The following is a 26170-nucleotide window of genomic DNA, read 5'->3' as shown; positions in this document are numbered from 1 at the left end:
TCCTTCTGTTGTTTCCATTTAAAGAACCAACCTTTGATGTCTAGCAGCCAAGTTACAACACATCTGGCTTCTCTCCTGCGGCTGGGTCTCTGCTAAATTCAAATTCAGTGCAATTGATACCTACTGAAATTCCCAGTATTTCTGGCTTATAAAATGCATCCCAGACATATTAGCTTTGGTAATGCTTGTTGAGATAGCATTTTATACTGCAATTTTTCGCTGTGTAGAACTATTAATACAGGTAATATTAGTGCACAATTTATAAATCAGATGGATGCAGGGTTAAGGTTATCCTGCCAGAGTACGGCACTGTAATCTGCAGCTCACATACGGATCTTGGTAATTTGACATAGTTCCTTTCCTGTGTGGCACCTGGTGTATATGCAATGAAGCTGGGCTACTAAAACTCTTGTCACGCTCAGTACAATTATATGGTTTTTCACCAGTATGCCTCCATCGGTGTAACTGCAATGATTCTTTCAATCTGAAAGCCTTCCCACATTTTGAACAGGTGCACGGTTTCTCCCCTGTGTGAATGTGTTGGTGTTTCTGAAAAGATCCTTTTAATCTGAATGCCTTCCCACATTCTGAACATTTGTACAGTGTCTCGCTTGTGTGCATTTGTTGGTGTTTCCATAAAGAGTCCTTTAACCTGAAAGACTTCCCACAGTCTCAACATGCAAACAATTTTACACCTTTGTGAATTTTCAGGTGTTGCTGGAATGATCTTTGAAATCTGAACATGTTTCCACACTCAATACATGTATATGCAGTTTCACCGGTATGTCTCCACTGATGATCCTGCAATGATACTTTCAATCTGAATGCTTTCCCACATACTGAACATGCATAAGGTGTTTCACCTGTGTGTATTTGTTAGTGTTGCATAAAACAGGCTTTCAATCTAAAAGCTTTCCCACAATCGGAACAGGAGTATGGTTTTTCACCTGTGTGAATTTGTTTAAGTTGCTGTAAAGAAGTCTTTAATCTGAAAGCCTTCCACACTCACTGCAGTGAAATGGCCTTTCACCTGTGTCAAGTCAAGTCAAGTCAAGTCAAATAATTTATATAGTGCGCTACATACCCAGAGGGTCTCAAGGCGCTTGAAGAAGGGTGGGGAATTACTTGTCGAATATCCAGGTTTTAAGTTGCTTTCTGAATGCTAGGTGGTTCTGAGTGAGGCGAAGGTGAATGGGAAGTGAGTTCCAGGTGTATTAATGTGTGTGTATTAATTGGTGATTATACAGTGATGACAGGTCACTCAAACCTTTCCCACACTCTGCACATTTATATGTTTTTTCCCCAGTATGTTTCCACTGGTGACGCTGCAATGTTGATTTTAATCGGAAAGCCTTCCCACACTCTGTACAAACAAATGGGGTCTCACCAGTGTGTATACTCTGGTGCGTGTACAAATATGACAGTTCTCTAAAACCTTTCCAGCACACGATGCACTCGAATGGTCTCTCACCAGTGTGTGTCCGCTGGTGACGTCCCAATGATGGTAAGGAGTTGAAACTCTTTCCAGGCTCACTGCATTTGTAGGGATTCTCACCAGTGTGTCTTTGTTCATGTTGAGTTAGTCCTGAAAAGTGAGTGAAGCACCTTCCACCCTCCTTACATGAATATGGCTTATCTCCACTGTGTATTTGTTGATGTGTATCAAATAAACATTGTGTCCTAAAACTCTTCCCACACTCAGCACATGTATATGGTTTCTCTAAAGTGTGAATTTGAAAGTGCTGAATCAATGCTTCTGGGAACTTAAAAGTCTTTCCACATTCTGAGCACAGCTGTGCTTTTTCACCCACGTGATTTTTTAGAGTTAATCATTTTTATTATTCGGAAATCAGAATCATAGTACACAGCGCCCTGCCTGCATCCTAAGGCCGGCGGAGCAAAAATGAATACCAAAGCATCGCTATAAGACATACAACATGAAGGATTAACACAGTAACGGTCAACGAGTAGGACTGTCATACTGATTTCCTATTTATGGACATCGGTAAGAACAAAACAGCAAATCAAAGACGAAGACAATCTAACTAAGCAACCACCACCTCCCAATCCCTTCCCCCACCCACCTCTGCACCAGTTCCATCAATAGTTCAAGACCCTCCATCATTCATATCAGGTATTTGTAAAATCCACCTAAGATTGAAAGGGGCCCAAGGGCTCCAGGGGGACAAGCTTGAGCATCTGTAAATATTTTAGGCATGTCACTTCTCTCATGTCTTGAGTGAGGAGATGCAGGAAAGGTGCCCAGAGTTTAACTAAATCTTTACCCTTCCCATTCACACTTAGTGACATACGCCCCGTAGCTAGGAGAAGCTACAGGCGATGCCCCCACTTGTTTTCTGTGTGTGTCAGTTTAATTTGATTTTTTGACCAAATTGTATTCTGCATTCATCGCATGAATATGATTTCTTACCTTTGTGTATTTGCTGATGCCTATACAGTAACAATGGAAAACTAAAACGTTTCTCACACTCAGAACACGTGTGTGGTTAATCACCTTTGTGTTTTTGCTGGTGCCTATGCATTAATGATGGGTACGTCATTCAGTGCATGCATAAGGTTTCTCATCAGTGTGTTGTTTCTGGGCCGTACTCATTGCTGATAGGTCACTGAAACCATTTCCATAATTGAGCTCATAGTTTCTCAATAGGCGGTGCCCTTTGACTTGTTTCCAGTCGATATGAAAAAAATTAAACATTTGTGTACACTTTTAGTTCATTCTTGATTCATGTTATTTGCCGATAGATTCTGCTGGCTGCCAACTGGTTATTTCTTTGTTTTGTTTTACGATGTTTTCTGCTCAGTGCAATTGCTGCCAAAGTCATTTGAGAGCACCTCAGGTGGTACCAGTGGAGTCTGAATGTCCGTTTCATTACTTGATGTCCATGCCCTGTAGAATAGAGATACCACAAATTACTTCAGGATGTTATGCTGAATACATTCTCTTTTCAGAGCAGTGGTAACCATGTAGGCTCGGAAGGGACAAGTCCCAGACAGATTTTCGGGATAACCACTGATTTGACATTTAAGTTTCATTTAAATTAAGTGAATACAAATGCATTTGAGGTGGACATCCTAAAAAGTGTATTCTGGGTCTACTTTGGCTCCCTCTGATTCAGATATAGATGCACGCGCACACACATTCAAGGCACTCCACAGCTCAGGCCCCAAATACTAGAACAGCCTGCACACACACACACACACACACACACTCTCAAGGCACTCCACACCTCAGGCCCCACCTACCTGAACAGTTGCATCTCCTTCCACCAACCATCCTGACACTTCAGCTCTGCAGGACTCCTACTTGCAACCAAACCGACACATAGAAGGAACCAGATCAGAAGGGTGAGCGTTCTCTGACATTGCTTCTTAAAGCTTTGAACAACCTCCCTCTCCACATCAGAGCCTCCTCCATTCTTGAATTTCACAAGAAGCTAAAGAACTGGCTTTTCAATTACCCAACGTACCATAGGTAGGGCTAGGTACACACGGCTATTCAGTGCCAGGATCCCTCGCAGGTGATAGTCCGCTTTACGGATACACTTACCATAACATGCGACAGGAAACAAGCACTACTTGCAAAACCTGCTCATTCTTTAAAGTCCATTTTAGGAGATTATTAGACTAAACACTGAAAGATCCACAGTGTCAGAAACATCATATTGTGTACATTTTTGAGTGACAAAATTGTGAATTTTAACACAAACAAATAAGCATTTGATATTGAGCAGTGGGTCAAACACATAAAAAGTAAACTTTGCTGTCCACTCATGAAATCTGATCTAATATACAAACCCCAACCTGGTTAACACTGCTGACATTCCCAGGTTAGTGTCAAGGTCACAGGGAGCTTGCTTGAAAACATATCTTGGATGTTTTTGAGTTCACATTTATCAACAGGCGGGATAGAAGAGAAAAGGATGATATCAGTAAGAGGTTTAATGACAACTCGAGACTCTGCTCGTGGAATATCCTTGGTCTGAAAGACAAGATCAGTGACCCCGAAACACGGAGTTATTTCCACACAGTCTCAATCGTATCGCTCCAGGAAACCTGGGCATCAGAACCAATCTCAATTCCGGTATTTATTAATGCCAGGATTTACTCATGCCTCGATCCTGGCCTCCTAGGACCCAACATTTAGCAGATGGAAATGTGGCTTAGGAGTATATTTATCAACAGCTCTTAAAGTGAGGAGCAAGAACACAATGGAACAAGAGAGACTCCAGATACTGCTTGTGAGAAGGTGGCCTGATATGCAGTGCTCACTATTCTAGTGAACACTATGTATCAGTCCAGCAACCCTTATTGATGATTGGTTGTAAGTCAACCTTATAGACCAGCTATCCTAGTAGCGTGGATACGAGCAGTCTAAGGCTAAAGACTCGAGAGGGCGCGTTAAGCCAGCTGTTTACCACACATATACCCCTTGAATACCAAGTGAAAGGACACCACACAAGTGTTATGAAAATAAACAGTTATTTATTTAAAGATCACAACAGCCCTGTACTCTTTATGAGGACAGGGTACTAAGCACAACCAAAACTCTTACAAAAATACTTAAGTTAGCACAGTATATACAAATGCCCGAGGGCACGGAAAACCATATACTCTGAAAGTGGAATGCGAAATTCCTAGCAGGTAAGTACAGTACTAATAGCTTTTGGAATCGCTAGGACTTGACTAGGGAATCGTTAGATTATGTCTAGGAGGCCTAGGGGACTCGGGTGCAGTGTGTGCACTCTCACGCGAGATGCGGGACAAAAGTCTATGGTAGCTAGGAATTAGAAAGTTAGTGTTCTCGGGCGAACCCGACCTGGTAGGGAGAAAACGAAAGTAGATTCTGACCCTTGGATAGTGAGGCTATGCTGGGGCACCGAAATGCCGAAGTTACCTAGCCCAGGGGCTGCAGCTGCATAGGTCTGAAAAGACGTCGGGAATCCTCGTAGACGGACCAGGAGCCGGAAGAAAAGATGCTGGCCGGTGACCAGTGAAGAAAGTTCAGTCGGATCCAAGCCTGGATCTTGAAGATAGATGACACCTGAAAGCAGAGGGGACCAAGTTCGAGACTACTAGCCAGTAGTCAGTGGGCACCAGGAGGGCACCGGATGGTAGCCACCTCGACTAGGTGAGTGGGTGACGCTTGACTCGAAGATCTCACGGACCAGGAGGCGTTGTCGGCGACCAGGATGGAGGATCGAGCTGTCCCACGAAGATAGAAGCTGTCGGCGTCGCTGGACCCAGGATTGGGCAACAAAGCCTTGGCAAATTCAAGCCCACGCGGTGGACCTAAAATGGCGTCTGGAGTGGACCAGGAGGGTCCGGGGTGCCTCTCTTGAAGAAGGAAGCAAGGGCCAGTCTGGAGCAACCAGACCAGCAGTCGTGAAGTCGTTGGGCGTCGTTCAGAAGGCCACAAGCCAGCCGGCTAGTAGCCAAACAACGCGGTGCACAGCAAACAGCAGAAGGGCCCCACGCAGATCGTGGAGATGCAGGGAGGCTGATCTTGGGTGCTGGAGCTGCGCAGGGTCGGGGCTTCTCGGACCCCAAAGCACTCACCAGTGGAGGACACGGTGGGCTTGCAGTAAAGATGTCGTGCAGTCTTGGCGATCGTCGGTCCCTTGAGGTCTCGTCGCACTCACGGTTCTCAGCTTGGCTGTAGAGGTGAGTAGAGGTCAGAGGTGCCAGGGAAGCCGGGTCTCGTCGAGCTGGGTCGTCGGATTCGTGATGAAGGACTTGCAGCAGACCGCAGTGTTCTTTAGGATGGTGCCCGCTTGATGCAGGGTGACTACTCCTTAGCCACAAGGGAGAATCTTGAAGAAGAAATCGTGAAGTCCTTTCGAAGAAAGTGGTATCTTGATTCCAAAGATGATCTAATTTTAACAGGGGGCCCGCTCCCATCTTTATACTAAAAAAGGGGGCTGACCCGGTGACTAGGTCCTGCCTATGGGTGGGACTAGGTGGGGGGTGGTTACACCCCTCAGCCCTGCTGGACTTCCCCAGGCCAGGGGCTGGTGTGCCCCTGGAACTGGTTCAGACCGGCCTATGCGTAGTGAGCACCGGGGTGCCACTCAGCAGTCACCTTCCTGTAAAGCCCTGCCTACCCAGGATACACAAAACCATGTCTGGGACGGTGCTAGCACCGCCCCTGACAGGAAACCCTTTGTCCAGGCTCCCCTCGCTGGAAGGACTCCCAGCTGTAGGGGGTCAGACTCGTGTCTGTGGTGGCAGCATCCATTTTGTGGAGCTGAGGCTTCAGTTAACTTTAACCGGGGTTCACAGTTACATACATGTCGTGTCCCTCTAGAAGGGTGGAATGCTAACCCCGTCGCCAGAATTGGCGAGGGGTTAGTATTCCAATTCGTATGACACCTTACTCGACATGTTTTGATAAAGCAATACCAAAGATAGCATTTAACCGCGAGGATTATAATGCACTTAAGAGTATATGGTATGCGATATCATGGAACAGCTATTAGGACTTGATTCCGCAAGCTGTAGACAGGCTCAGCTCATGCCAGAGCACCATCTCACACGATTCCAAGCACTCTGCCTTCAGGATTGTCAAGGCCTGCCATAGGAGTGACTGATAGGAATCTGTGTGTCCATTTTAGGGTTAGGTATAGGTATACTACACCTACAGCAAAGGGTGATTACACGACTTTGCCCCAGCTGTCATGCAGCCAGTTGTGTCAAATTTAGGAGGCCAGCCAGGGGTGGCATAATACATGCTGCAGCCCCTGGTAGCCCTGGGTACACCTATGCCCTGAGTTACAGGGTCTGATAAGGTGGCCCAGTACCAATTGGTAGATGCACCTAGGGTACATGAAGTAATTTAGAAAGAGAACAGCCAGGCTGTGGGTCTGATTGGCAGGCCCACAGCCAGAGAAAGTCGTAAACCAGTGAAACAAAAGCAAAAAATCTGGGTGATCATAGGATTGCAGACCCTACTCTCCTACATGACCCCCCCCCAAACTTTGGGACAATAAGCTAACCTTGACCAGGTGAGTCTTCTTGTTCTAAGTGGAAATATCTGGAGAGCCCATCGGCATTGCCATGATCAGTACCAGGTCTATGTTCCACTGTAAAGTCCATCCCCTGTAGGGAAATGGACCACCTAAGCAGTTTGGGGTTTTCACCCTTCATCTGATTTAGCCACAAGAGGGGCTTATGGTCGGTCTGAATCTTGAAGTGAGTGCCAAACAAGTATGGCCTCAGCTTCTTCAGGGCCCAAACCACAGCAAAGGCCTCCCTCTCAATAGCTGACCAATTCTTCTCTCTGGGGGTCAGTCTTCTGCTTATAAAAGCAATGGGCTGATCCTGACCATCAAAATTCAGTTGAGAAAGAACAGCTCCCACACCCAACTCAGAAGCATCTGTTTGGACAATGAATGGTTTGGAGTAGTCTGGACTCTTAAGGATAGGTGCTGTGCACATGGCCTGCTTTAGGTCATCGAATGCTTTTTGACAGCCTGCTGTCCACTGAACCTTTTTTGGCATTTTCTTACTTGTCAGTTCATTTAATGGTGTCACAATGGAACCATAGTTCCTGACAAATTTTCTGTAGTATCCAGTCAGGCCCAAGAAAGCTCGAACCTGAGTCTGGGTGGTTGGAGGAGCCCAGTCCCTGATTGACTGTATTTTGCTCTCCAGTGGCTGAACCTGGCCTCCACCTACAAGGTGGCCCAGGTATACAACCTGTGTCTGCCCTATCTGGCACTTGGTGGCCTTGATAGTGAGGCCTGCTGCTTGCAGAGCCTCTAACACTTTCCTCAGGTGGACCAGGTGATCCTCCCAGGTGGAGCTAAAGACAGCAATATCATCTAGATATGCTGCACAGAAGTCATCCAGCCCAGTAAGGACTTGATTCACCAACCTTTGGAAGGTGGCAGGTGCATTTTTCAGACCAAAGGGCATTACCACAAATTGATAATGCCCACCAGGGGTTGAAAATGCTGTTTTGGGCTTGGCATCCTCAGCTAACCTGATTTGCCAATACCCAGCTGTTAAGTCAAATGTACTTAAGTAGTTGGCAGAAGCCAATCTATCTATAAGTTCATCTGCCCTTGGTATTGGATGGGCATCAGTCTTAGTGACTGCATTGAGACCCCTGTAGTCTACGCAAAACCTCATCTCTCTCTTACCATCTTGGGTGTGAGGCTTTGGCACTAGAACTACTGGACTAGCCCAAGGGCTATCTGAGGGTTCAATGACTCCCAATTCCAACATTTTCTGCACTTCAGTTTTTATGCAGTCTCTAACATGATCAGGCTGCCGGTAGATTTTACTCTTGACTGGCAGGCTGTCACCAGTGTCAACCTCATGGGTGCACCAATTGGTCTGACTGGGTGTCAGAGAGAACATATGTCTGAAAGACTGAAGAACCTGTTTACAGTCTTTCTGCTGATGTTCAGAGAGGCTGCCACAAAAGACAACACCATCTACTGACCCATCATCAGGATTCTGAGTGAGCAGGTCTGGGAGAGGGTCACTCTCTTCCTCCTGTCCCTCATCTATGGCCATGAGCAAGCTCATGTCCTTCCTGTCGACATATGCTTTGAGCCTGTTGACATGGAGTACCCTATGGGGACTCCTGGGAGTTCCAAGGTCCACCAGGTAGGTGACCTCTCCCTTTTGCTCAAGGATTGTGTGGGGCCCAGACCATTTGTCTTTGAGTGCTGCTGGGGCCACTGGCTCCAGCACCCACACCTTCTGTCCAGGCTGATAAACAGTCAGGACAGCCTTTTGGTCATGCCAAGCTTTTTGAAGTTCTTGACTGGCCTTAAGGTTTTCTGATGCCTTCTCCATATACTCAGCCATCCTGGAGCGGAGACCAAGTACATAGTCCATTATGTTGGTTGCAGGCTTTTTGAGAGGTCTCTCCCATCCTTCCTTCACCAAACACAAGGGGCCTCTCACAGGATGCCCATACAAAAGTTCAAAAGGGCTGTAGCCAACCCCCTTTTGTGGGACCTCTCTGTAAGCAAACAGAAGGCAGGGCATCAGGACATCCCATCTACGCCTGAGTGTTTCAGGTAGTCCATGAATCATCCCTTTTAGGGTCCTGTTGAACCTTTCAACAAGCCCATTGCATTGTGGGTGATAGGGTGTAGTGAATTTGTAATTGACACCACACTCCTTCCACATAGCAGTTAAATAGCTTGACATGAAGTTTGCACCTCTGTCAGAGACAACCTCCTTAGGGAAGCCCACTCTGGAGAACACTCCAACTAGGGCCCTTGCCACCACAGGGGCTGTGGTGGTCCTAAGTGGAATAGCTTCAGGATACCTGGTGGCATGATCCACTACCACCAGTATAAACTTGTGCCCTGATGCTGTCTGGGGTTCCATTGGACCAACAATGTCAATCCCCACTCTTTCAAAGGGCACCCCCACCACAGGCATTGGTATAAGGGGGGCCTTTGTTGTGCCACCTGACTTACCACTGGCTTGGCAAGTGACACAGGAGCGACAAAACTCCTTGGTATCCTCATTCATGTGAGGCCAGTGAAAGTGTGAGACAAGCCTGTCCCAAGTCTTTGTCTGGCCTAAGTGTCCTGCTAAGGGAATCTCATGGGCCAAGGTAAGTAGGAAACCTCTCTGAGACAAGGGTACAACCAGCCTCCTGGTCATGCCAGGCTTGGGGTCTCTTGACTCAGTGTACAGGAGTCCATCTTCCCAGTATACCTTGTGGGTACCTGTGGCGTTCCCAGCAGCCTCAGCAGCAGCCTGCTGTCTGAGGGGTTCAAGAGAAGGGCAGCCTAACTGGTCCTTCCCCAGGTCTTCCCTTGAGGGTCCCCCTGAACCCAAGAATTCAACTTGATCAAGTTCAAACTCTCTAGGCTCAGTTTCCCTCAATTCCTGCAGGTCAGCCTCCTCTGAGACTTGATCCACAACCTGGGGCAAGGGGGAAGGCACAGCCTTAACCCTACTGCTCTTTTTCTTGGAAGGTGTCTGGTCCATTGTTCCAGGATCCAGCACCTGTTCAGTGGGGCATCTTCTGGCCTGTGACCTAGTCACAGCAAACACATGTGCTGGCAGACCTAACATTTCCAGATGAGTCCTCTGCTCCACTTCTGACCATTGTGATGACTCCAAATCATTGCCCAACAAACAATCCACTGGGAGGTCTGAACTAACTACAACCTTCTTTTGGCCAGTTACCCCTCCCCAGGAGAAAGCTACAATTGCCATACTATGATTGGTAGTGACATTGCTTGCATTGGTCACCAGGAATTCTGTACCTGGCATGATCTGTCCAGGGTCCACAAAGCTAGGTGTCACCATTGTGACACTGGCACAAGTGTCCCTATAGGCCTGAGCCATTTTTCCATTAATAAAAGGTGTCTGTCTGTATTTGCCCAAAGTATTGGGACTTATGTCAGGGGACATATCCATATCCCCTGTACTGACAAGGACAGCCTGAGTGAGGGTGCCAACTAAGTTGTCACTCCCCTCAGAACCCAGGGTTAACCCTACTAAACCCTTGGGAGGTGCACTACCACTGCTGGCTGTACTAGGGGGCACAGGTGCCTTAGGGGCTGCAGTGGCAGGAGTCTGCCCTCCTCCTTTCTTGGTGCACTCACTAAACCAGTGAGTTTTACTTTTGCAGTATTGGCACCACCTTTTAGATTGGCCTTCTTTCTTCTTTTGGGGAGCCTGACCCCCACCCTCTTTGGGTTGTTGGGGACCTGTCGAAGACTTCTGGTCATTTTGTTCCCCTTTCGAATCCTTACCCTTCTGGTCTGCTTTCTTCTGACCACCTTGATTCTGGCCCTGGTTCTGTTTAACTCTTGTTCTAACCCATCTGTCTGCCTTCTTTCCCAATTCTTGGGGAGAGGTCAGATCTGAGTCAACAAGATGCTGATGCAACAACTGGTTCTGACAATTGTTTAAAATTTGCTCTCTCATCATCAAATTGTACAATCCTTTATAATCAGTAACCTTACTGCCCAGCAACCAGCCCTCAAAAGCCTTAGTGGCACAATCTACAAAGTCAGCCCAATCTTGAGACTGAGTTTTCTGGGTATCCCTGAACAGCACCCTGTACTGCTCAGTGGTTAGGCCAAACCCATCAACCAGTGCATTTTTCAAGACTTGGTAATCATTAGCATCCTCCACCCTTGTGGTGAGGAGCTTGTCTCTTCCTTTACCCTCAAAGGAGAGCCACAAGATAGCTGCCCACTGACTTGGGGGAACACCTTGCACAGTGCAGGCCCTCTCCAAAGCAGTAATCCATTTGTGGATGTCATCCCCTTGTTTAAAGGGGGGCACTATCTTACCAAGGTGTTTTGTATCAAAACTCCTTTCCCTATTGCTAGGTACAATGCTGCCACCAGTGGGGACTGTCCCACTCAATTGTTGCTCTCTAGCAAAGGCAAGCCTCTCTTTGGCCAGGGCAAGTTCTTCCCTTTCAATCCTCAGATTGGCTGCCTTTTCCTTAGCTTCATACATTCTCCTCTGGGGAGATGTCATTCCCCTTTGAGAGGAACGTTGAGAGCCATTGGTATGAAGGGATCTGATAGAGCCTCTTGATAGAGATCTATCTCGTCCATTCCCAATGTTAAGCTGACCTGAGAGTGGCCCCAGGGGTCCCCTAGTGCCCATCTCATGTCTGCTTAAGTTGGACCTGGTTAGTCTGCTGACTTCTACCTGTTCCTTTTCTGCCTCATCCCCTGATACCAAATCATCATCCTCATCATCAGCATCATCTGCTGCCTGAAGAGGATGGTCCTGGGCATCAAAGGGACCCTGTAAGGAGGGCATGTTGCCATCTGAATTAGAAGGGTCTGGGTTACCAGCCCTCCTTGCATCATGAGTCTCTAAGAGACCAATCAGAAAGGCAGTTGTGGGGTTAGACCCCTGCTTAATCTTCCTAGAGGTACACACTTGTCGTAACTCATGGAAGCTAAGCGCAGTATATCTTGAAGAGATGACCTGTGGAGGGTCAACTGACACAAGGGGAACCTCAGTGTTTCCTCCTTTGTCCGACATACTGTTTCTAGTGTGGTGTAAGTGATGCACCTACCTACACTATGTGTTTACCTACTGATCCCTTGCTAAGAGTTGCAGCCAAGGTGTGCTAAGCCTTGAGGAGCTACAACAGCTGGTTCAGTAGAACTCAGAGTATTCTAAGCTTTAGTTATGTGTACCTAACAGTACTTATGTGATCTTTCAACAAGATATTCTTAGGATACGTGTGGTAAAACAACAGCAAGCTCAAATCCCAACCGCTGCTCACCAATGTGAGAAGGTGGCCTGATATGCAGTGCTCACTATTCTAGTGAACACTATGTATCAGTCCAGCAACCCTTATTGATGATTGGTTGTAAGTCAACCTTATAGACCAGTTATCCTAGTAGCGTGGATACGAGCAGTCTAAGGCTAAAGACTCGAGAGGGCGCGTTAAGCCAGCTGTTTACCACACATATACCCCTTGAATACCAAGTGAAAGGACACCACACAAGTGTTATGAAAATAAACAGTTATTTATTTAAAGATCACAACAGCCCTGTACTCTTTATGAGGACAGGGTACTAAGCACAACCAAAACTCTTACAAAAATACTTAAGTTAGCACAGTATATACAAATGCCCGAGGGCACGGAAAACCATATACTCTGAAAGTGGAATGCGAAATTCCTAGCAGGTAAGTACAGTACTAATAGCTTTTGGAATCGCTAGGACTTGACTAGGGAATCGTTAGATTATGTCTAGGAGGCCTAGGGGACTCGGGTGCAGTGTGTGCACTCTCACGCGAGATGCGGGACAAAAGTCTATGGTAGCTAGGAATTAGAAAGTTAGTGTTCTCGGGCGAACCCGACCTGGTAGGGAGAAAACGAAAGTAGATTCTGACCCTTGGATAGTGAGGCTATGCTGGGGCACCGAAATGCCGAAGTTACCTAGCCCAGGGGCTGCAGCTGCATAGGTCTGAAAAGACGTCGGGAATCCTCGTAGACGGACCAGGAGCCGGAAGAAAAGATGCTGGCCGGTGACCAGTGAAGAAAGTTCAGTCGGATCCAAGCCTGGATCTTGAAGATAGATGACACCTGAAAGCAGAGGGGACCAAGTTCGAGACTACTAGCCAGTAGTCAGTGGGCACCAGGAGGGCACCGGATGGTAGCCACCTCGACTAGGTGAGTGGGTGACGCTTGACTCGAAGATCTCACGGACCAGGAGGCGTTGTCGGCGACCAGGATGGAGGATCGAGCTGTCCCACGAAGATAGAAGCTGTCGGCGTCGCTGGACCCAGGATTGGGCAACAAAGCCTTGGCAAATTCAAGCCCACGCGGTGGACCTAAAATGGCGTCTGGAGTGGACCAGGAGGGTCCGGGGTGCCTCTCTTGAAGAAGGAAGCAAGGGCCAGTCTGGAGCAACCAGACCAGCAGTCGTGAAGTCGTTGGGCGTCGTTCAGAAGGCCACAAGCCAGCCGGCTAGTAGCCAAACAACGCGGTGCACAGCAAACAGCAGAAGGGCCCCACGCAGATCGTGGAGATGCAGGGAGGCTGATCTTGGGTGCTGGAGCTGCGCAGGGTCGGGGCTTCTCGGACCCCAAAGCACTCACCAGTGGAGGACACGGTGGGCTTGCAGTAAAGATGTCGTGCAGTCTTGGCGATCGTCGGTCCCTTGAGGTCTCGTCGCACTCACGGTTCTCAGCTTGGCTGTAGAGGTGAGTAGAGGTCAGAGGTGCCAGGGAAGCCGGGTCTCGTCGAGCTGGGTCGTCGGATTCGTGATGAAGGACTTGCAGCAGACCGCAGTGTTCTTTAGGATGGTGCCCGCTTGATGCAGGGTGACTACTCCTTAGCCACAAGGGAGAATCTTGAAGAAGAAATCGTGAAGTCCTTTCGAAGAAAGTGGTATCTTGATTCCAAAGATGATCTAATTTTAACAGGGGGCCCGCTCCCATCTTTATACTAAAAAAGGGGGCTGACCCGGTGACTAGGTCCTGCCTATGGGTGGGACTAGGTGGGGGGTGGTTACACCCCTCAGCCCTGCTGGACTTCCCCAGGCCAGGGGCTGGTGTGCCCCTGGAACTGGTTCAGACCGGCCTATGCGTAGTGAGCACCGGGGTGCCACTCAGCAGTCACCTTCCTGTAAAGCCCTGCCTACCCAGGATACACAAAACCATGTCTGGGACGGTGCTAGCACCGCCCCTGACAGGAAACCCTTTGTCCAGGCTCCCCTCGCTGGAAGGACTCCCAGCTGTAGGGGGTCAGACTCGTGTCTGTGGTGGCAGCATCCATTTTGTGGAGCTGAGGCTTCAGTTAACTTTAACCGGGGTTCACAGTTACATACATGTCGTGTCCCTCTAGAAGGGTGGAATGCTAACCCCGTCGCCAGAATTGGCGAGGGGTTAGTATTCCAATTCGTATGACACCTTACTCGACATGTTTTGATAAAGCAATACCAAAGATAGCATTTAACCGCGAGGATTATAATGCACTTAAGAGTATATGGTATGCGATATCATGGAACAGCTATTAGGACTTGATTCCGCAAGCTGTAGACAGGCTCAGCTCATGCCAGAGCACCATCTCACACGATTCCAAGCACTCTGCCTTCAGGATTGTCAAGGCCTGCCATAGGAGTGACTGATAGGAATCTGTGTGTCCATTTTAGGGTTAGGTATAGGTATACTACACCTACAGCAAAGGGTGATTACACGACTTTGCCCCAGCTGTCATGCAGCCAGTTGTGTCAAATTTAGGAGGCCAGCCAGGGGTGGCATAATACATGCTGCAGCCCCTGGTAGCCCTGGGTACACCTATGCCCTGAGTTACAGGGTCTGATAAGGTGGCCCAGTACCAATTGGTAGATGCACCTAGGGTACATGAAGTAATTTAGAAAGAGAACAGCCAGGCTGTGGGTCTGATTGGCAGGCCCACAGCCAGAGAAAGTCGTAAACCAGTGAAACAAAAGCAAAAAATCTGGGTGATCATAGGATTGCAGACCCTACTCTCCTACACTGCTTCTAACTCTTGGAACTAAGGGAAGGAACAGGGCCTCAGGCTGAGAACATGTACCTGCCACCAGCACAGAAAGATCACAGGGAGCTATAAAAAAGCCGATAGAACACATCATCCAACTGCAAGGACGTCATCCAAGCACCCACTAATAGTGACAGGGGACTTCAATATGACGCGTGTAGGACACTCCATGAGGAGAGAAGACACTGAGTCTCAGGAACGGGAGTGGAGTATCCCCTAACAAAACCAAATCAGCACAGGGAGAAAGGATCAAATGGGCCTAACCCTGGTCAGGATTTGGGGCTGCATGTTCTAAATGGCCGCACCAACAGAGACACTCCCCCAGTCCTCTCGTTTCACTCTCAATCTGGAAGCTCACTAATAGACTACACCTTGGTATCTATTCCCCTACTACACTCAGTTCTCTCATTTAAAATGGGCTCAAAGCCCAAAAGTGACCATCTACCCCAGGAGCTGGAATTTGCCATAACTCGCACAGAGAATAAATGCACAGCAGAAGTAGTAGGGTCCAATTTTACAATCAATTTAAAAATAATTCAATGCTCCTCTGAAACAATACGGTGCCTGGTACAGGAGGCAGTGCACCATCTGCAAAATTCTCAACAACTCCACGGCACAGCCAAAGATAAATGGAGGCATTTGCAGACACTGAAACAAACTAGTTCACCACAAAAGTAAATCCAGCAAAGGAGCAGTACAGACACATCATATTAAATAGTCAATAACTATACAAGACGTGCATACAAACAACTAAAATGGAAAGTTCATAGAGCCCAAGAGCAGTCCGACAATTCCCACTCAACTAACCAAATGCGCCAGCTTGAAGGCAGACAAATGGGACTTTAGGAAAGCAATATGGGCCATCAAGAGGCAAAATACAGAGACCTACTGGCAAAGCTCATCTGGTACCTTAAGCACAACTCGAGTAAGTTCTGGCACACAGTGAACGCTTTGAAAAAGCCAAATATGGAAAGCTAGGTTCAGACATCCTGGAAGTCTCCTGGGCCACTTCCTGCACAACCACTTTAATCCACAAGCTGCTCCAGATACATCATGTACAACTTGGCGTCTGATCACCCGGCACCGGACCTCCTAGCAGACCGGAGGTGGGAGCCAGACATGTGCGGCATCTTCACAATCATGCCCAATGAGGTGCAGCGGCAGATAATCAAGGGGCAGAACACTGGGGCCCCTGGTCCAAACAACATCCCCCAGGTGATATATAAAACAGAAAAAAAACCTTTGGGAAAGCATACATACACATATACAAACTTTCATTCACAGCCCAGTATCACCAATATGAAAACAATGGACATAGGAGCCAAAAGATCAAAACATCAAAAGAACAATATCAATTTATTCATTATACTTGTATACAATTTACTGCACAACAATTATATTAAAACATGTTAAAAGTCACAGTCAATTCATAGGTACAATTAGTAATGCCTATAAAAACCTAACAATGCACTCTCATTAAAAAGACACAAAAGTGTCCTGTAGCAGCAACATATAGCAGCAACACAAACAGTTGGGAGGAAAACAGGAAAATAATTCCTAATCATAGAGAGAGCCACTAAATCTTAAATGGATCACCGTTACTGTACTATTACAAGAATCTCATTCATACTATGTCCTCAACAACAGTTGTCCACATGGATTCGTAGTGGGCCTCCCTTTTTTTTGAAGCGTCAACGCGTTTCGGTGGGTTCTATTTTGTAACCATCACCTTCAACAGGACAGTATATTAACTCAAAAACTATAATTTCTCCAGTAGTTGACTAGACTTGATCAATCTCAAGTCTCCTTTAGTGAGGGCAACACCTTTATCTTGCTCCTACCGGTATCTTAATATTTATGTCACACTATGTTTAAACTCAAAGCTCGCCTCAGGAAGGTACACTGAAGACGCAGTCTGATTCCAAAATAAGATCCAATGCCTATTATAAAGAGGGAAAACTCTAGTTCGTCAGTCAGGATCAAATGTGAGTAAAACTGATTTCTTACTTATGTGAATCTGACATTCTGTAAACATTAGGGGTATACTTCGTATTGCGTCCAATTTCAGCAACTCTAATCACGTTTAGTGCATCACTTTCCCGTTCCGGTATCTGTACTCAGTTCCCCGTGTTGCTCGGAACCGAGTACGGACACTGGAACGGGAAAGTGTAAAATAGTATGAAAGTTGAAATATATAAAACAGACCAACAAAATAGGCCGCAGATAGGGTGCCACTTTTCAATCACAATCTAGCAGGGGGATCAATCCCAGCCTCCTGGAGAGGATCCACAATTTCTCTCATCTTTAAAGGAGGAAATAAACTCGAACCAGGAAATTATTGGCTGATAGATAGCCCTGATTGATAACGAGGTGAAATAATACGCTGGAGTCCAACTTGAGCACCGAAGCGACTGGAGCAATTTAAATCCCATCATCCCTTTCAGCCAAATGGGCTTCACCAGGAAATCAGGTACCATAATAAACATGATGCCAGCCTTGTCTCTAATATTCGACTCCTCCAAAATCTCAAAGATTCCCCTTTATCTCTGCTACATTGATTACCAAGCTGCCTTCGACAGAGTGGACCGCAACAAGCTCTGGGAAAAACTGAAGAACTGGAAACTCTCCCCACACCTCCTGAAAGCAATAGAAACCCTATACTCTAACATCAGGGTCAGAATCAGCTGGAGTCGAGACAGCTGTCCATCCGTCTGTATGCTGATGATCTGGTGTTACTAAGCAAAGCTTGGGTTGAGACGCAGGGCCTCTGGGAAGTGCCCGAGGCCTACGCCGAAGCGAAAGGGCTGAAAATAAACAGTAAAAAACAAAATTATGATTTGGGCTTTGAAGTCTCTGAAGGGGAAGGTCAGCTTGTGCCTTGGCGGGAGCCGGATTGACCAAACAACCTGCTACAAGTACCTCGGTCTCCTATGCAAGAATAACGGCTCCTTCAAGTCCCATAAGGAGGAAATCAAAAGGGAAGGGATCGCTCTTGCGGCTGGCCTGGCAGCAATATTTAATAATCTGAACGGGCACTCATTCGGCACAAGTCTTGAAATCGCCCGAGCAAAAGTGGTCTTAACCCTGGCTATGGCAGCGACGAACTTTGAGGCAGAGACATACTGGTCGTAGAGAAGTCAGTAGTCCGTATATATAGGCACATCTTGCAGGTACCCCAAAACCCCTCACTGGCCCAGACCTGGCTTGAGTTTGGGCTAATAAAGCAGCTCCAAGCCGGACCCGCAGCCTTTGCCATCTTTTGACGCAAGCTCAAAAACTCAGAGAAAAACTTCAGCACCATCACATCTGGGAGGAGATCACAGAGAAACCACGCTCAACAGCTCATGAACATCTCAACAAAACTATCGACTTTACTAGGACTGGCTGAACTTCAACGATCAATTAAAAAACAGTATCAAAATCCAAGAACATATCATCCTCGCTAGAAGACAGGGCAGCACTAGCAAACCGCTCTCACGCCTGGATCATACTAAACAGCTATAAGACCTTGGGACCCCAGCAGTACCCGGGCAAATTTCTGCATTGCCGCTTGGGCAATTTATCATCACAACCGCACAACGGACCCTGGTTGAGGTCAGAAGGGGACGCGACCTGTCGGCTATGTGGCCTCGCAACTGGAAACATTGTGCACACCATCTGCCTATGCGAGACCACCCTAGACATACGGCGCAAATGACTGCGCCGCAATGGAAGCTGCAAGGGGTGCGCACCTGCAGAGAAGCCATTCGGGCCGCTTGAATTCCTCAAATAAGAGACCAATTTCTCAAACTGTAATGTACATCCAAGGGCATAGAGAGGGCCCTCAGAAAGGCAGCAGGTGCGCAAACATCTCCGGATACCAACCAACCCACCGCCCCAGCAACTCGGCTCCCAGCCTTCCTCCACACGAAAACAGACTCTTTCCTAACAGGGGTTAGTACTAGCAAAGATCCCAAATCTATATTGCCCCACCCGCACTTGCACTTTTGGCTCCTCTTCCTTTAATTTAGGTTTCATGATGCACTAGATTTTTATTCTGATCTCTTGCACATTGCTCAGGTTTTTACTGAAGCGACGTTATTTTACTATGACCCCGGCATATTGTAACAATTTTAATTAATCTAACAATAACAACTATTTATTATCAAGTGGTTTAATGAAAATCAAAGAGAACAATCTGATCACCAAAGACAATGTACATTTTGCAGCTGCAGAGCACAGCTTGAGGGCAAAAACTGTTCCAAGAAGGGACCTTGCATTGTGGCGTGAAGGGTCACCATAGACCTTGACACCATCTCATCCCACGTTGTAATATTTGACCATTTTAAGGCAACTGTCCAAGATTCAGATCGCTTAGAGCAACTCTCAAGTCTAGACAGCGAGAGTTGAATTCCCCAAAGTGGAATTGAGCAGTAGGAGTGTGTGTGTGTGTGTGTGAGTGTTGCATGCCTGCCAGGATGCTACCAACTTCCTTTCATGGATGGAGAGGGATGCAGTATCATTGTGCCGCACCATTCATACTTGCTGCAGGGCATAAAGGGAACCTGCGGACCAGCGCGGGGTCTTTGAGAAGGTGGACTAAATGCAGCAGTGTACAAGCTAACTACAGAGGGAGACGGTGTGATGGAGCCAGCAGCTCCAGGAAGGAAGGCTGGGCCCACCTGCCTGGGCACGCAAATGACATGTGATCAAAAGTCTGGAGAAAAAGCAGGAAAGAATGGAGAGAGCAGCAGAGAAGGCAGTAAGCGATGGTTGAGGTCAAGCGAATGCTGCAGGAAGGGACGGTGAAGGCGCTGGAAAGAGAGGAGCCGGCGAGGACAAGCAAGATAAGGGGGAAATTTCAAGGTCAGGTATGAGGTCTCTCAAGAGAAGATAAGAGGATGTGAACATCAGCAGAAAGGTGGGATAGGGATGGGGCAAAAGGTTGGCATGGATGCAGGAGGAAAGGAGCACGACATGAACCAGGTCTTAATTATTGTGCAAGATTGAAGGGAAAATATGGGATAAGAAGAGGAGAGAAGAGGAAGGAGGTGAAGAGCCAGGGTAACTGGAGGGAAGAGGAGGATTGAAGGGAAAAGACGGGATCAAAAGAGGAGAGAAGAAGAAGGAGGGGAAGAGCCAGGGTCACTGGAGGGAAGAGGAGGATTGAAGGGAAAAGATGGGATCAAAAGGGTAGAGAAGAGGAAGGAGGGGAATAGCCAGGGTCACTGGAGGGAGGAGGAGGATTGAAGGGAAAAGATGGGATCAAAAGAGAAGGGAATAGGAAGGAGGGAAGAGCCAGGGTCACTGGGGGAAGAGGAGGATTGGAGGGAAAAGATGGGATCAAAAGAGGAGAGGAGAGAAGAGGAAGGTGGGAAGAGCCAGGGTCACTGGAGGGAAGAGGAAGATTGAAGGGAAAAGACGGGATCAAAAGAGGAGAGAAGAAGAAGGAGGGAAGAGCCAGGGACACTGGAGGGAAGAGGAGGATTGAAGGGAAAGATGGGATCAAAAGAGTAGAGAAGAGGACGGAGGGGAAGAGCCAGTGTCACTGGAGGGAAGAGGAGGATTGAAGGGAAAAGATGGGTTCAAAAGAGGAGAGAAGAGGAAGGAGGGGGAAAGCCAGGGTCACTGGGGGAAGAGGAGGATTGAAGGGAAAAGACGGGATCAAAAGAGGAGAGAAGAGGAAGGAGAGGAAGAGCCAGGGTCACTGGAGGGAGGAGGAGGAGGATTGAAGGGAAAAGATGGGATCAAAAGAGGAGAGAAGAGGAAGGAGGGGAAGAGCCAGGGTCACTGGAGGGAAGAGGAGGATTGAAGGGAAAAGATGGGATCAAAAGAGGAGAGAAGAGGAAGGAGGGGAAGAGCCAGGGTCACTGGGGGAAGAGGAGGATTGAAGGGAAAAGATGGGATCAAAAGAGGAGAGAAGAGGAAGGAGGGGAAGAGCCAGGGTCACTGGAGGGAAGAGGAGGATTGAAGGGAAAAGACGGGATCAAAAGAGGAGAGAAGAGGAAGGAGGGAAGAGCCAGGGACACTGGAGGGAAGAGGAGGATTGAAGGGAAAAGATGGGATCAAAAGAGGAGAGAAGAGGAAGGAGGGGAAGAGCCAGGGTCACTGGATGGAAGAGGAGGATTGAAGGGAAAGATGGGATCAAAAGAGTAGAGAAGAGGACGGAGGGGAAGAGCCAGTGTCACTGGAGGGAAGAGGAGGATTGAAGGGAAACGATGGGTTCAAAAGAGGAGAGAAGAGGAAGGAGGGGGAAAGCCAGGGTCACTGGGGGAAGAGGAGGATTGAAGGGAAAAGACGGGATCAAAAGAGGAGAGAAGAGGAAGGAGAGGAAGAGCCAGGGTCACTGGAGGGAGGAGGAGGAGGATTGAAGGGAAAAGATGGGATCAAAAGAGGAGAGAAGAGGAAGGAGGGGAAGAGCCAGGGTCACTGGAGGGAAGAGGAGGATTGAAGGGAAAAGATGGGATCAAAAGAGGAGAGAAGAGGAAGGAGGGGAAGAGCCAGGGTCACTGGGGGAAGAGGAGGATTGAAGGGAAAAGATGGGATCAAAAGAGGAGAGAAGAGGAAGGAGGGGAAGAGCCAGGGCCAGTGGAGGGAAGAGGAGGATTGAAGGGGCACAAAGATGGGATCAAAAGAGGAGAGAAGAGGAAGGAGGGGAAGAGCCAGGGACACTGGAGGGAAGAGGAGGATTGAAGGGAAAAGATGGGATCAAAAGAGGAGAGAAGAGGAAGGAGGGGAAGAGCCAGGGTCACTGGAGGGAAGAGGAGGATTGAAGGGAAAAGACGGGATCAAAAGAGGAGAGAAGAGGAAGGAGGGAAGAGCCAGGGACACTGGAGGGAAGAGGAGGATTGAAGGGAAAAGATGGGATCAAAAGAGGAGAGAAGAGGAAGGAGGGGAAGAGCCAGGGTCACTGGATGGAAGAGGAGGATTGAAGGGAAAGATGGGATCAAAAGAGTAGAGAAGAGGACGGAGGGGAAGAGCCAGGGTCACTGGAGGGAGGAGGAGGAGGATTGAAGGGAAAAGATGGGATCAAAAGAGGAGAGAAGAGGAAGGTGGGGAAAAGCAAGGGTCACTGGAGGGAAGAGGAGGATTGAAGGGAAAAGACGGGATCAAAAGAGGAGAGAAGAGGAAGGAGAGGAAGAGCCAGGGTCACTGGAGGGAGGAGGAGGAGGATTGAAGGGAAAAGATGGGATCAAAAGAGGAGAGAAGAGGAAGGTGGGGAAAAGCAAGGGTCACTGGAGGGAAGAGGAGGATTGAAGGGAAAAGATGGGTTCAAAAGAGGAGAGAAGAGGAAGGAGGGGGAAAGCCAGGGTCACTGGGGGAAGAGGAGGATTGAAGGGAAAAGACGGGATCAAAAGAGGAGAGAAGAGGAAGGAGAGGAAGAGCCAGGGTCACTGGAGGGAGGAGGAGGATTGAAGGGAAAAGATGGGATCAAAAGAGGAGAGAAGAGGAAGGAGGGGAAGAGCCAGGGTCACTGGAGGGAAGAGGAGGATTGAAGGGAAAAGATGGGATCAAAAGAGGAGAGAAGAGGAAGGAGGGGAAGAGCCAGGGTCACTGGGGGAAGAGGAGGATTGAAGGGAAAAGATGGGATCAAAAGAGGAGAGAAGAGGAAGGAGGGGAAGAGCCAGGGTCAGTGGAGGGAAGAGGAGGATTGAAGGGGCACAAAGATGGGATCAAAAGAGGAGAGAAGAGGAAGGAGGGGAAGAGCCAGGGTCACTGGAGGGAAGAGGAGGATTGAAGGAGCACAAAGATGTGATCACAAGAGGAGAGAAGAGGAAGGAGGGGAAGAGCCAGGGACACTGGAGGGAAGAGGAGGATTGAAGGGGCACAAAGATGGGATCAAAAGAGGTGAGAAGAGGAAGGAGGGGAAGAGCCAGGGTCACTGCAGGGAAGAGGAGGATTGAAGGGAAAAGATGAGATCAAAAGAGGAGAGAAGAGGAAGGAGGGGAAGAGCCAGGGTCACTGGAGGGAGGATGAGGATTGAAGGGAAAAGATGGGATCAAAGAGGAGAGAAGAGGAAGGTGGGGAAAAACAAGGGTCACTGGAGGGAAGAGGAGGATTGAAGGGGCACAAAGATGGGATCAAAAGAGGTGAGAAGAGGAAGGAGGGGAAGAGCCAGGGTCACTGCAGGGAAGAGGAGGATTGAAGGGAAAAGATGAGATCAAAAGAGGAGAGAAGAGGAAGGAGGGGAAGAGCCAGGGTCACTGGAGGGAAGAGGAGGATTGAAGGGAAAAGATGGGATCAAAAGAGGAGAGAAGAGGAAGGTGGGGAAGATCCAGGGTCACTGGAGGGAAGAGGAGGATTGAAGGGAAAAGATGGGATCAAAAGAGGAGAGAAGAGGAAGGAGGGGAAGATCCAGGGTCACTGGAGGGAAGAGGAGGATTGAAGGGGAAAGATGGGATCAAAAGAGGAGAGAAGAGGAAGGAGGGGAAGAGCCAGGGTCACTGGAGGGAAGAGGAGGATTGAAGGGACACAAAGATGGGATCAAAAGAGGTGAGAAGAGGAAGGAGGGGAAGAGCCAGGGTCACTGGAGGGAAGAGGAGGATTGAAGGGGCACAAAGATGGGATCAAAAGAGGTGAGAAGAGGAAGGAGGGGAAGAGCCAGGGTCACTGGAGGGAAGAGGAGGATTGAAGGGAAAAGATGGGACCAAAAGAAGAGAGAAGAGGAAGGAGGGGAAGAACCAGGGTCACTGGAGGGAAGAGGAGGATTGAAGGGAAAAGATGGGATCAAAAGAGGTGAGAAGAGGAAGGAGGGGAAGAACCAGGGTCACTGGAGGGAAGAGGAGGATTGAAGGGACACAAAGATGGGATCAAAAGAGGTGAGAAGAGGAAGGAGGGGAAGAGCCAGGGTCACTGGAGGGAAGAGGAGGATTGAAGGGAAAAGATGGGACCAAAAGAAGAGAGAAGAGGAAGGAGGGGAAGAACCAGGGTCACTGGAGGGAAGAGGAGGATTGAAGGGAAAAGATGGGATCAAAAGAGGAGAGAAGAGGAAGGAGGGAAGAGCCAGGGTCACTCAAGGGAAGAGGAGGATTGAAGGGAAAGATGGGATCAAAAGAGGAGAGAAGAGGAAGGAGGGATAGAACCAGGGTCACTGGAGGGAAGAGGAGGATTGAAGGGAAAGATGGGATCATAATAGGAGAGAAGAGGAAGGAAGGAAGAGCCAGGGTCACTCAAGGGAAGAGGAGGATTGAAGGGAAAAGATGGGATCAAAAGGGTAGAGAAGAGGAAGGAGGGGAATAGCCAGGGTCACTGGAGGGAGGAGGAGGATTGAAGGGAAAAGATGGGATCAAAAGAGAAGGGAATAGGAAGGAGGGAAGAGCCAGGGTCACTGGGGGAAGAGGAGGATTGGAGGGAAAAGATGGGATCAAAAGAGGAGAGGAGAGAAGAGGAAGGTGGGAAGAGCCAGGGTCACTGGAGGGAAGAGGAGGATTGAAGGGAAAAGACGGGATCAAAAGAGGAGAGAAGAAGAAGGAGGGGAAGAGCCAGGGTCACTGGAGGGAAGAGGAGGATTGAAGGGAAAAGACGGGATCAAAAGAGGAGAGAAGAGGAAGGAGGGAAGAGCCAGGGTCACTGGAGGGAAGAGGAGGATTGAAGGGGCACAAAGATGGGTTCAAAAGAGGAGAGAAGAGGAAGGAGGGGGAAAGCCAGGGTCACTGGGGGAAGAAGAGGATTGAAGGGAAAAGACGGGATCAAAAGAGGAGAGAAGAGGAAGGAGAGGAAGAGCCAGGGTCACTGGAGGGAGGAGGAGGAGGATTGAAGGGAAAAGATGGGATCAAAAGAGGAGAGAAGAGGAAGGAGGGGAAGAGCCAGGGTCACTGGAGGGAAGAGGAGGATTGAAGGGAAAAGATGGGATCAAAAGAGGAGAGAAGAGGAAGGAGGGAAGAGCCAGGGTCACTCAAGGGAAGAGGAGGATTGAAGGGAAAGATGGGATCAAAAGAGGAGAGAAGAGGAAGGAGGGATAGAACCAGGGTCACTGGAGGGAGGAAGAGGAGGATTGAAGGGAAAGATGGGATCATAATAGGAGAGAAGAGGAAGGAAGGAAGAGCCAGGGTCACTCAAGGGAAGAGGAGGATTGAAGGGAAAAGATGGGATCAAAAGGGTAGAGAAGAGGAAGGAGGGGAATAGCCAGGGTCACTGGAGGGAGGAGGAGGATTGAAGGGAAAAGATGGGATTAAAAGAGAAGGGAATAGGAAGGAGGGAAGAGCCAGGGTCACTGGGGGAAGAGGAGGATTGGAGGGAAAAGATGGGATCAAAAGAGGAGAGGAGAGAAGAGGAAGGTGGGAAGAGCCAGGGTCACTGGAGGGAAGAGGAGGATTGAAGGGACACAAAGATGGGATCAAAAGAGGTGAGAAGAGGAAGGAGGGGAAGAGCCAGGGTCACTGGAGGGAAGAGGAGGATTGAAGGGGCACAAAGATGGGATCAAAAGAGGAAGGAGGGAAGAGCCAGGGTCACTGGAGGGAAGAGGAGGATTGAAGGGAAAAGATGGGACCAAAAGAAGAGAGAAGAGGAAGGAGGGGAAGAGCCAGGGTCACTGGAGGGAAGAGGAGGATTGAAGGGCAAAGATGGGATCAAAAGAGGAGAGAAGAGGAAGGAGGGGAAGAGCCAGGGTCACTGGAGGGAAGAGGAGGATTGAAGGGAAAAGATGGGATCAAAAGAGGAGAGAAGAGGAAGGAGGGAAGAGCCAGGGTCACTCAAGGGAAGAGGAGGATTGAAGGGAAAGATGGGATCAAAAGAGGAGAGAAGAGGAAGGAGGGATAGAACCAGGGTCACTGGAGGGAAGAGGAGGATTGAAGGGAAAGATGGGATCATAATAGGAGAGAAGAGGAAGGAAGGAAGAGCCAGGGTCACTCAAGGGAAGAGGAGGATTGAAGGGAAAGATGGGATCGAAAGAGGAAAGAGGAGGAAGGCAGGATAGAACCAGCGTCACTGGAGGGAAGAGGAGGATCGAAGGGGCACAAAGATGGGATCAAAAGAGGAGAGGAAAGGAAGGAGGGGAAGAGCCAGGGTCACTGGGGGGAAGAGGAGAATTGAAGGGAAAGGATGAGATCAGAGGAGGAGAGAAGAGGAAGGAGGAGAAGAGCCAGGGTCACTAGAGGGAAGAGGAGGATTGAAGGGAAAAGATGGGATCAAATGAGGAGAGAAGTGGAAGGAGGGGAAGAGCCAGGGTCACTGGAGGGAAGAGGAGTA

The 26170-nt window shown here is 48.5% G+C and overlaps 1 pseudogene; it reads right to left on the bottom strand.

Annotated features, from left to right (window-relative positions):
- Positions 1-288: 288 nt before the first annotated feature.
- On the bottom strand, positions 289-2904 carry LOC147693215 (uncharacterized; annotated as a pseudogene).
- Between the last annotated feature and the right edge of the window lie 23266 nt (positions 2905-26170).

The sequence above is a fragment of the Lissotriton vulgaris genome, chromosome 8, assembly GCF_964263255.1.
Source record: "Lissotriton vulgaris chromosome 8, aLisVul1.2, whole genome shotgun sequence".
In the NCBI taxonomy this organism is placed as follows: domain Eukaryota; kingdom Metazoa; phylum Chordata; class Amphibia; order Caudata; family Salamandridae; genus Lissotriton; species Lissotriton vulgaris.
Note: the sequence above shows the minus strand (reverse complement) of the source record. Positions and strands in the feature narration are given on the sequence as shown.